The sequence below is a fragment of the Rutilus rutilus genome (genome assembly GCF_951802725.1).
Source record: "Rutilus rutilus genome assembly, chromosome: 16".
In the NCBI taxonomy this organism is placed as follows: domain Eukaryota; kingdom Metazoa; phylum Chordata; class Actinopteri; order Cypriniformes; family Leuciscidae; genus Rutilus; species Rutilus rutilus.
The window spans coordinates 7,489,198-7,497,657 of NC_140224.1; positions in this window are offsets into that span (position 1 = coordinate 7,489,198).

Consider the following 8,460-nt stretch of genomic DNA (forward strand, 5'->3'; position numbering starts at 1 on the left):
CAAAAGTTTCCTGTTACATATAACGAATGCTTTCGAGAAACATTTATGGAAATATAATATGCAATATAATTGATAATAAAATGTACTTTACTTTACTTTACTTTACTTTACTTTACTTTACTTTATTTTACTTGACAGTGCACCGAAGCTCTGAATTGATGGCTAGGGTGCTATTGAAGAGCATAGCCTAAATAATGTAACTATAAGTGATACGAACACTTTAGGGAAAAATATAAAAACATTACACTTGAACACCAGCTTTGTATTGACTAAGCCATATGTTTCCAAATGTGTCTTCCATAATGTTTATGCTTTTGAGTTGTCGCATTGGGCAGGGCGATAATCCAATATCATCTCAAAAATTAATCTGTAGAATTATTTTTTTTTGCAAGGCAACAGTTTACTTGCAAAAGCTTTAACTAGCAAAATAAGCTTTTCGATTGAAGTGATGGGATTTGAGTTAATGTTGCTTTTTAAGAACACTAGATGGCGCCATTGTTCTATATTTCTATTGCATTGACTGTGCTGTCTCATTGTCCGGGAGACCGGGGCTTGTTGTCACAAGAGATGCATTTATGAGGTTTGGGTCGATTTATATAAAAAATAAAGAAATTCTCTATGTTTTCTATGTAAAATTCTGATTTTGACATTTTTTATATCTTTTGGGTAAGCAAGAACACAATGGGGCACATTAAGGTTAATTATGAAGACATATTTTATACTGGTCACACGTTTTATATGTTGTCCAACAGATTAATTACAAATTATTTTTGTTTGGCAGCTTTTTCATAAATGATTTTAACTTGCCCCATACAGTGACAACATGTCTGAATAAAGGGACATGTTGTCACCGGATGGGGTAGGTTGGAATCTGAAAATGAACAAAATGAGATTTCAATAAACTTTTTTTTCTTCCTTTGACAATAATAGTATAAATGCTTAATTTCTATAAATAAATAAAAAAATAAACTCCCAACATGAAATAATCAGTGTAGTAAAATCTATGACAATTAGCCCCGGCCTTGCCTTTAGTTACATCCGTATTGTGAGTTTCTGTTTAAATAGTGAGTGTTGTAAGACAAATGTCAACATGGTAATATAACTTAAACTTTCAGTAAATAAAAGTAAAAAGGAAACATTGTTTGGTCAGTGCATAGTAAATACTGAGACCTCTGAGTCACTATTGGAATGATGTTTGTTCTTTAGGCGAATTGTCTTTAAAATACCAGGAACATGTTCCAGCAATGCAAGACATTAATGGCAGCTCAGTCTAATAAGGTGTTGAATTACAGTGGAGCAGTCTTCATGTCTGCAGAGTAAACCACCCAATCACAGCAATAACAATCACCCTTACTCTCAAACCCCCTAATATAAAAATGTTTGACATTTCATTTTCATAAAAAAATAATGAAAAATGTATTAATAGGCTATAAAATAATCACTAATATTACATAACTCATAAATCATTTATCGAGACTAGTGTTTCCAAGCCCGGGGGTCACTAAGAATTACGAGGGGTCACCTAACTCAGGGGTTTTCAAACTGGGGTCCAGTTTGGGGGACCCCCAGCGGGCCACAAGGGGGTGCTAGGGGGTCCGTGGAAAAGTCTAAAGAAAAACAGTGTAAAAAAATATATTTAATAATAATTATTTTAAAAAAATAGGCCTAAATAAAGATAAATAAGTAAAAAATAAATAAATTAAAATAAATAAATAAATTATTAATTAAACTTAATAAATCAAATTAATCAAATTAAATATTGATTAAATTAAATTAATTGATTAAAATCAATTAAATAAATAAATAATAGCTATATCTACAGTACAGCCACCGTAATAGGCTGTAGTGAAAAAAAAAAACTAAATAAAATTTTTAGGCATATTTATATATATTAAAAACAATTAAGTATCAATTTAGTCTTCATACATGAAACCATATAGCTGATAATATGGGACCAAAAAGATTGAAAACCCCTGGCCTAACTCACTCGTGGTGTTCAAGGCCTCCTGGGAAGTTCGTATTTACGAAGTCGGAAGTCGTGTTACTACGTCAGTTGCATTCAAGTCATTGTAATGGCAGTGTATCTTCTCTCAGTTAACTACACAAAAATACAGCAATGTTTTTAACTCTATGCTTCTAGAAAACGAAGAACGACGATTAATTGTAGGCTACATATTAAATTGTTATATTACAATAGCCTGCTAATATTCTGTGCAGGCTATTAACTTAGCGCTACTTCGTTGTAAATAGAAAAGCCTGACAATATCACTGATGCCCTATGCTGATACCTTTGTGTTATTCTGCCATGTTTCTCACTGACACGCCCTCAACTCAGTGAGTTGAAACGACATTGTGGTGGCCTTCATGTGCGTTCAACTCGTAAATATGACCTTTCCGACATGACTTGAACAGTTTGAGGGTAACAAGTAACATTAGGGTCGAAGCGGTAGGCCCAGTTGAATATTTTTATCATCATTGAAACCATATTTGATTACTACGTTACGTCACCACGATTTAAAAAAAATCATGCCTAAGTTTTGTTTTGTGTGAAAACGTGGCGAAAATAAGTGAGAGATTTTACATGCGACTGCTGAGGGAAATTAATTAAAGTACGAATTAATATGAATGTATCTATGAAGGGAACTGACTGCCTTGAGAAAAATGTAGATGGCATTTTCTTTTCATCGTACCTCCGTGTTTATAAGTTCAGTCAGAGCCCGTCTACTGGTTCAGTGCTGCTTTGTGTACAGCCGTTACCGGGGAAACAGCTCTATTTCTGTTGTTCCATAAGCGCCATCTACTGTCAGAGGGTCGATTTCCATTTTCATTCATGAAATGAATGTTTTTTGTTTTTTTTTCTAAAAAATCTAAACCGGATAATAAGGCATCTAGAATTATTCATGAAGCTGATAAATGACCTATAATCATTTACCATTTTGACTCATACTCTATTTCTTAAAAATGGTATAAAGGCTAAAACGTGAGGTTCGTCATTTTATAAAACTTTTTGTCAATACTTTATTTGAACATAGTAGCCTAACCTACATGTTAGTAGATAACATTATTGTAAGTCACCCAACCAACACACTTGCTCATTTAAAATCCGGCCGTCATTATTAATGTTATTAAAAACTTGACATCTGATTTTGTAATCCCTGTCCTTAAATGAAATGTGTGTCTGCTAGTGAGGGTTGAGGGGGTTTTGAATGTTACAATAGGGGTCTCCTGGAAAAAAGGTTGGGACCCAGATCCGGTACGCGTTGAATCCACATGTACCAGATGTGGGCCGGATCTGGGCCGACACTATGATGCTGTCTGAGTCTCTCTTTTTCTCTCTCTCTGAGAGTTATACTTATAGATCAGTGGTCGTAAGGGGTTTTGAATGTTACAATAGGGGTCTCCTGGAAAAAAGGTTGGGACTCAGACAGCATCATAGTGTCGGCCCAGATCCGGCCCACATCTGGTACATGTGGATTCAACGCGTGGGTCTGGGTACCAACCTTTTTTCCAGGAGACCCCTATTGTAACATTCAAAACCCCTTACGACCACTGATCTGTAAGTATAACCCTCAGAGAGAGAGAAAAAGAGAGAGAGAGAAAGATTTACATTTGTTCATTTGTTTAATGATGGTTTTAAGTTGTACAGAGTCAAACGATTCAGATGAAAGCAGACCGGCACCCTGACATATAGACACATACAGCCAGGGCTTGACCAATAAAACTGAAACACCAGGTTTTAGACCACAATCATTTATATTAGTATGGTGTAGGGCCTCCTTTTGCAGCTAATACAACATCAATTCATCTTGGGAATGTCAAATACAAGTCCTTCACAGTGGCCATAATTGATTTTGAGCCATTCATCTTCCAGAACAGTGGCCAGGTCACTATGTGATGCTGGTGGATGTAAACGTTTTCTGACTTGCTCCTCCAAAATACCCCAAAGTGGCTCAAAAACATTTTGATCTGGTGACTGTGCAGGCCATGGGAGATGTTCAACTTCACTTTCATGTTCATCAAACTATTCCGTCACAAGTCTTGCTGTGTGTATTGGTGCATTATCGTGATGATACACGGCACCCCCTTCAGGGTACAATGTTTGAACCACTGGGTCACATGGTCCTCCACAATGGTTCAGTAGTGATTCACCCATCAAACACAGAAGGGAATGCCATGATATTGCAAACCCAAACTATCACTGATCCACCCCTGTGCTTTACTTTGGGCACGCAACGGTCCGGGTGTTAAGCCTCTCTACACTGTAACTCCCATGAATGTGGGAAAGAGAGTGAAGGTGGACTCATCAGAGAACAATACATGTTTCATATTTTTCACATTGGCATGAGTTACCAAAGGTTTGGCTATAGCCCAACCATGACTATTGACTCTGTGGAGCTCCCGACAAACAGTTTTGGTGGAGACAGGAGAGTCGAGGTGCTCATTTAATTCTGCAGTGAGTTGGGCAGCTGTGGTTTGATGTTTTTTGGATACAGTCCGGGTTAGTACCTGGACATCCCTTTCAGACAGCTTCCTCTTGCAATGACAGTTACTCCTGTTGGATGTATGCCGACATTACTCTGGATACCATAGCTCTCAATACACCACAAAGACTTAGATGAGCCAGCGAGACGCTCACCAACAATCTGAACCCAATTTGTGGATTACAAAATATTATGTACAGCTGTGCTAATGCTTTGCTAATTCAACCTTGATACTCTCTTTGACTCTGATGGAATGTAAAATTAATGAAGATTGTCCACCAGGCTGTGCATTTAGAGGCATGAAACCCCAACCCTATATATAATGTGTAATTAAATGTACATTTACTATATAAATTATTATAATATAAAGTGTGTGATGAAACAATAATAATATTAAAACATCTATATTATATCTATCTATATTATATCTCAATCCATTTATGACCTGCACTACCTTCGTGTGCTCCCAGGGGTCCCAAATGTAAAACAGTGAATATTGCAGAGTAGACAGAATAGAAACAATGTATATCCACACAATTTCCTGAAGTTCTTTTGAGAAGATTTTCATGAACGAGATATATCCGTCTAAAAAAAGTCATTATGCACTTGTATATATAGCTATAACTCAACCTTTTACTAGCCAAGTTGAAATTACTTATTTCCTTTGTTACTTTCACTTAACTTAGTTAAATAGAGTTTACTTAATTTCATATGTGAAATTTACTTAAAAATACTTATAAACATTCGTGCAAAAACTTGCCAGAGAAAAATGAAGTAAATTTTACTTATTGTTTTTTTCAGTGTACCTGAGGCTGTCTCGGGACATGTGGCTACCGTTGGCCACGGCCTTGGTCAAGGAATTATGCGTCCAGTATCCAGATGGGATTGCATGGAGTGTGAATACAGGATAAATCTAGGGAGGTTTGTAAATGCGGCTACTTGCACATCAGCCTTATGTAACATGTCTCTGGACAGATTTTGCAGGGGCACAATCAAACAGGACTTTTGCCATCTGTTTGAGATTGATCATTGCAGTTTAGAGCCTGGTTGCAGAATGGATAAAAGAGTCTCTCTGTTAGTTATTTCTGTCTTTGAATTCCTTTGGTTGAATTCAGTTTCAGCCAGGATCTGTTTTGATGTTCTGATGAAATGCACAAATTTATGAAACATTAGATATTTGGGGGGCAGCCGCAAGCAATCAGTGCATTTTTAACCAAAGATGATGAATAATCATGAGGATGTCGGCAGTCTGAGGGCATTAATTAACCACTAATATGAATATAAGATAATGACCAACATGGAAATTCAGTAAAATAGCAGCTAAACTAAGATATGTATTTTATTTGTATTTATCAAAATAAAATAATAAAATACAAATCAGAAAAAAACAAAATCAGAATAAAATAAAATAAAAAAAGTTAAATGAAATAAAATCTAAAATAAAGTAAATATAAAAAGTGAAAATGTCTATAAATGCGTGTAAATGAGAATATGAATGAAAATACATAAAAAACTCAAATAAATATATTGTATGCATAAAATCCACATCTGCAAAATGCAAATGCTATTTACATTTTAACTGGTCTCCCAAAAAGTTTGTCTGCATTTTTTCTTCCAAAAAAACAACAACAAAAAAACTACAATAACTTACTGAAATAAACTAAGTAACCACTATATTACAACAAAATATATATTATTAATAAGAATACTAATATACATCAATTTGTAACATTTGGGCAATGGTCCATTCTGTCATTAAAGCAAAAGTTGGACATCCCAAATACTAAAAACATGTTATATTCATGTAGCCTACATTTTCCAGTTCAATTTCAATCAAATTGCTTATTATATAAATATAATGCATTACATTAGAAAACAATGCAAAACAGAAGCATTTTCAGCATTTTGGACGCCTCTTAGACCTAACATGAGTATACGTTAGTACCAGACATGGAGCAATTATTTTCCAAAATTATCCTTCTTCCTGAAGCTATAAACCCAGACATCTAACTGTGCCACTGGCTAAAGGCTGATTAGCACACTCACCTGCCAACTCTCTGCGCATCAATGGCTTTAGTAGATTAAAAGGATTCCCACATCGCTAGTCTTGGTTTTCTTGATTAACCACAGGATCAGGATCTGGAAAAAGGGCCCCGCTATATCACAGAGCAAATCCAAATGTAAAATAATTTTTTGCCCTATGAAGCACAAAGTATATTATCATAATTTTGGTATTTGCAATCATAATGAGACGGCGGATTATTGAGGAAATGCTTCATTCATGATGCCTCATTGGTTATGGAATAGAAATAATGTTTTCTTTTTTGTGCATTTTTAGAACTGTCAACAAACTGAGGCGCACTGACGCTCATTAGTTATGCACAAAATATCAAATGAGTCTGACAACTGGGTCATAGAAGGTATTTATACATGAATTATTTGAATTAATTTGAAGGATTACGTATTAAACACTGGAAATTTTTACTTATATGTTATGCACCACATGATATCACCTACTTGACAAGCAGGCTGCCTAAGACATCACAATACTGAAGCTGAATAATCCTGTTTACAGGATGTGTCCCACTCAACTTTGCCTTCATTCAGTTACTGCCTCCAGTAAACCAAGGGATCAGGCTCCAAGCAGTTATAAATAAATCTACATCACACACTTCATGCATGATTCAAAAACATCCTCTGGGCTTATAGGAATGAGACAGGCCCTGCAGTATCTCTGGATGTGGGTCTGGCGCCGCCGCCCTGGTTTCATTCATAATTTGAGTTGTGTTTCTCTGAGCAAGTAAAAAAGACAGAGGAAATTGCTAGAATTAGGTCTGTTCTTTTACTAGATTCACAGGTCCAGGCTATTTTGACGTACACTGGGTATATGGTGTTATGAAACTGAACTAATCGGCCAATCAGGTTTTAACTAATCCACTATACATGCAGATGCTAATATTGGAAATGAGTTTATGGTGTGATAGAATTATTTTATGTAATAGGTATTTTCAACATTAAATGTACAGAGAAATGCAGACGATGCTCAGGTCAAAGACCATATATACTTACCCAAAAAGTGCTTAACACAGTAGAACTAACAGTCATATGACTAGCTTAGATCATTACAAACCAATCACCAGAACAAATCACAGTGAAGAAGACTTGTGTGACATTGATTTTTACTCAACTGTATGATTTAAATGTACATGTATCTTTCTATTCAGGAGACTCACACAGGTTGTTTTGGCCAGTGATATAAAACTTCATTTCTGCAAAGAGCAACTTGGGAGTCGTGTCAGGTATATATACTCTGCAGCTGAGAAAGACAACAACAAAACATCTATAATAGAAGTAGCCTACTAAAGATTCTATGCTCAAAAGACAACAAAAGAAACAGCTCAAGTGTGACTGAGTTAGTGATAGTAGCTTCTTGACGGGACACTGTCACCTTACTTCAGGGAAGTATTGTATTGTAAGGATTCAGGAAATTACATTGGAATACTGTAGTTATTATTTTTAACAACTGGAGAACTGGAGAAGAAGTCAGATTAAGTAGGTTGTATTCATATTAAGAATTTCCACGACAATAGTAATCTACTTATTTGGATTAAAATGATAGACAACAGACCCTTCTGTCATTTAGCATCTAATCAGAGTGTAAAGAAGTGTGTTTGTGTGTGTGTCTGACTGTGCTTGTAAAATAAATTCAGAATACATTTAATATCCTGTGGAGATTTACAGCATAATGCCTTGTTGTACAGAGTTAGACTTAAATGGCTACCAGCCTTGATAGTGACTGGCACTTATGCAGTCATATGTCAAGTCTAAGTAGCATAAGCAATTCAATTTGAACACCTTTAAGATGATTCTTATATTAAATGAACACGGTTTGCTTTGTGTTCCAGTGAAAATGAGCTTCTTCGAGACGCTGGCTGATGCTCTTGTTTGTCTCACAGCACATATGAGGCACCTTGTTTTC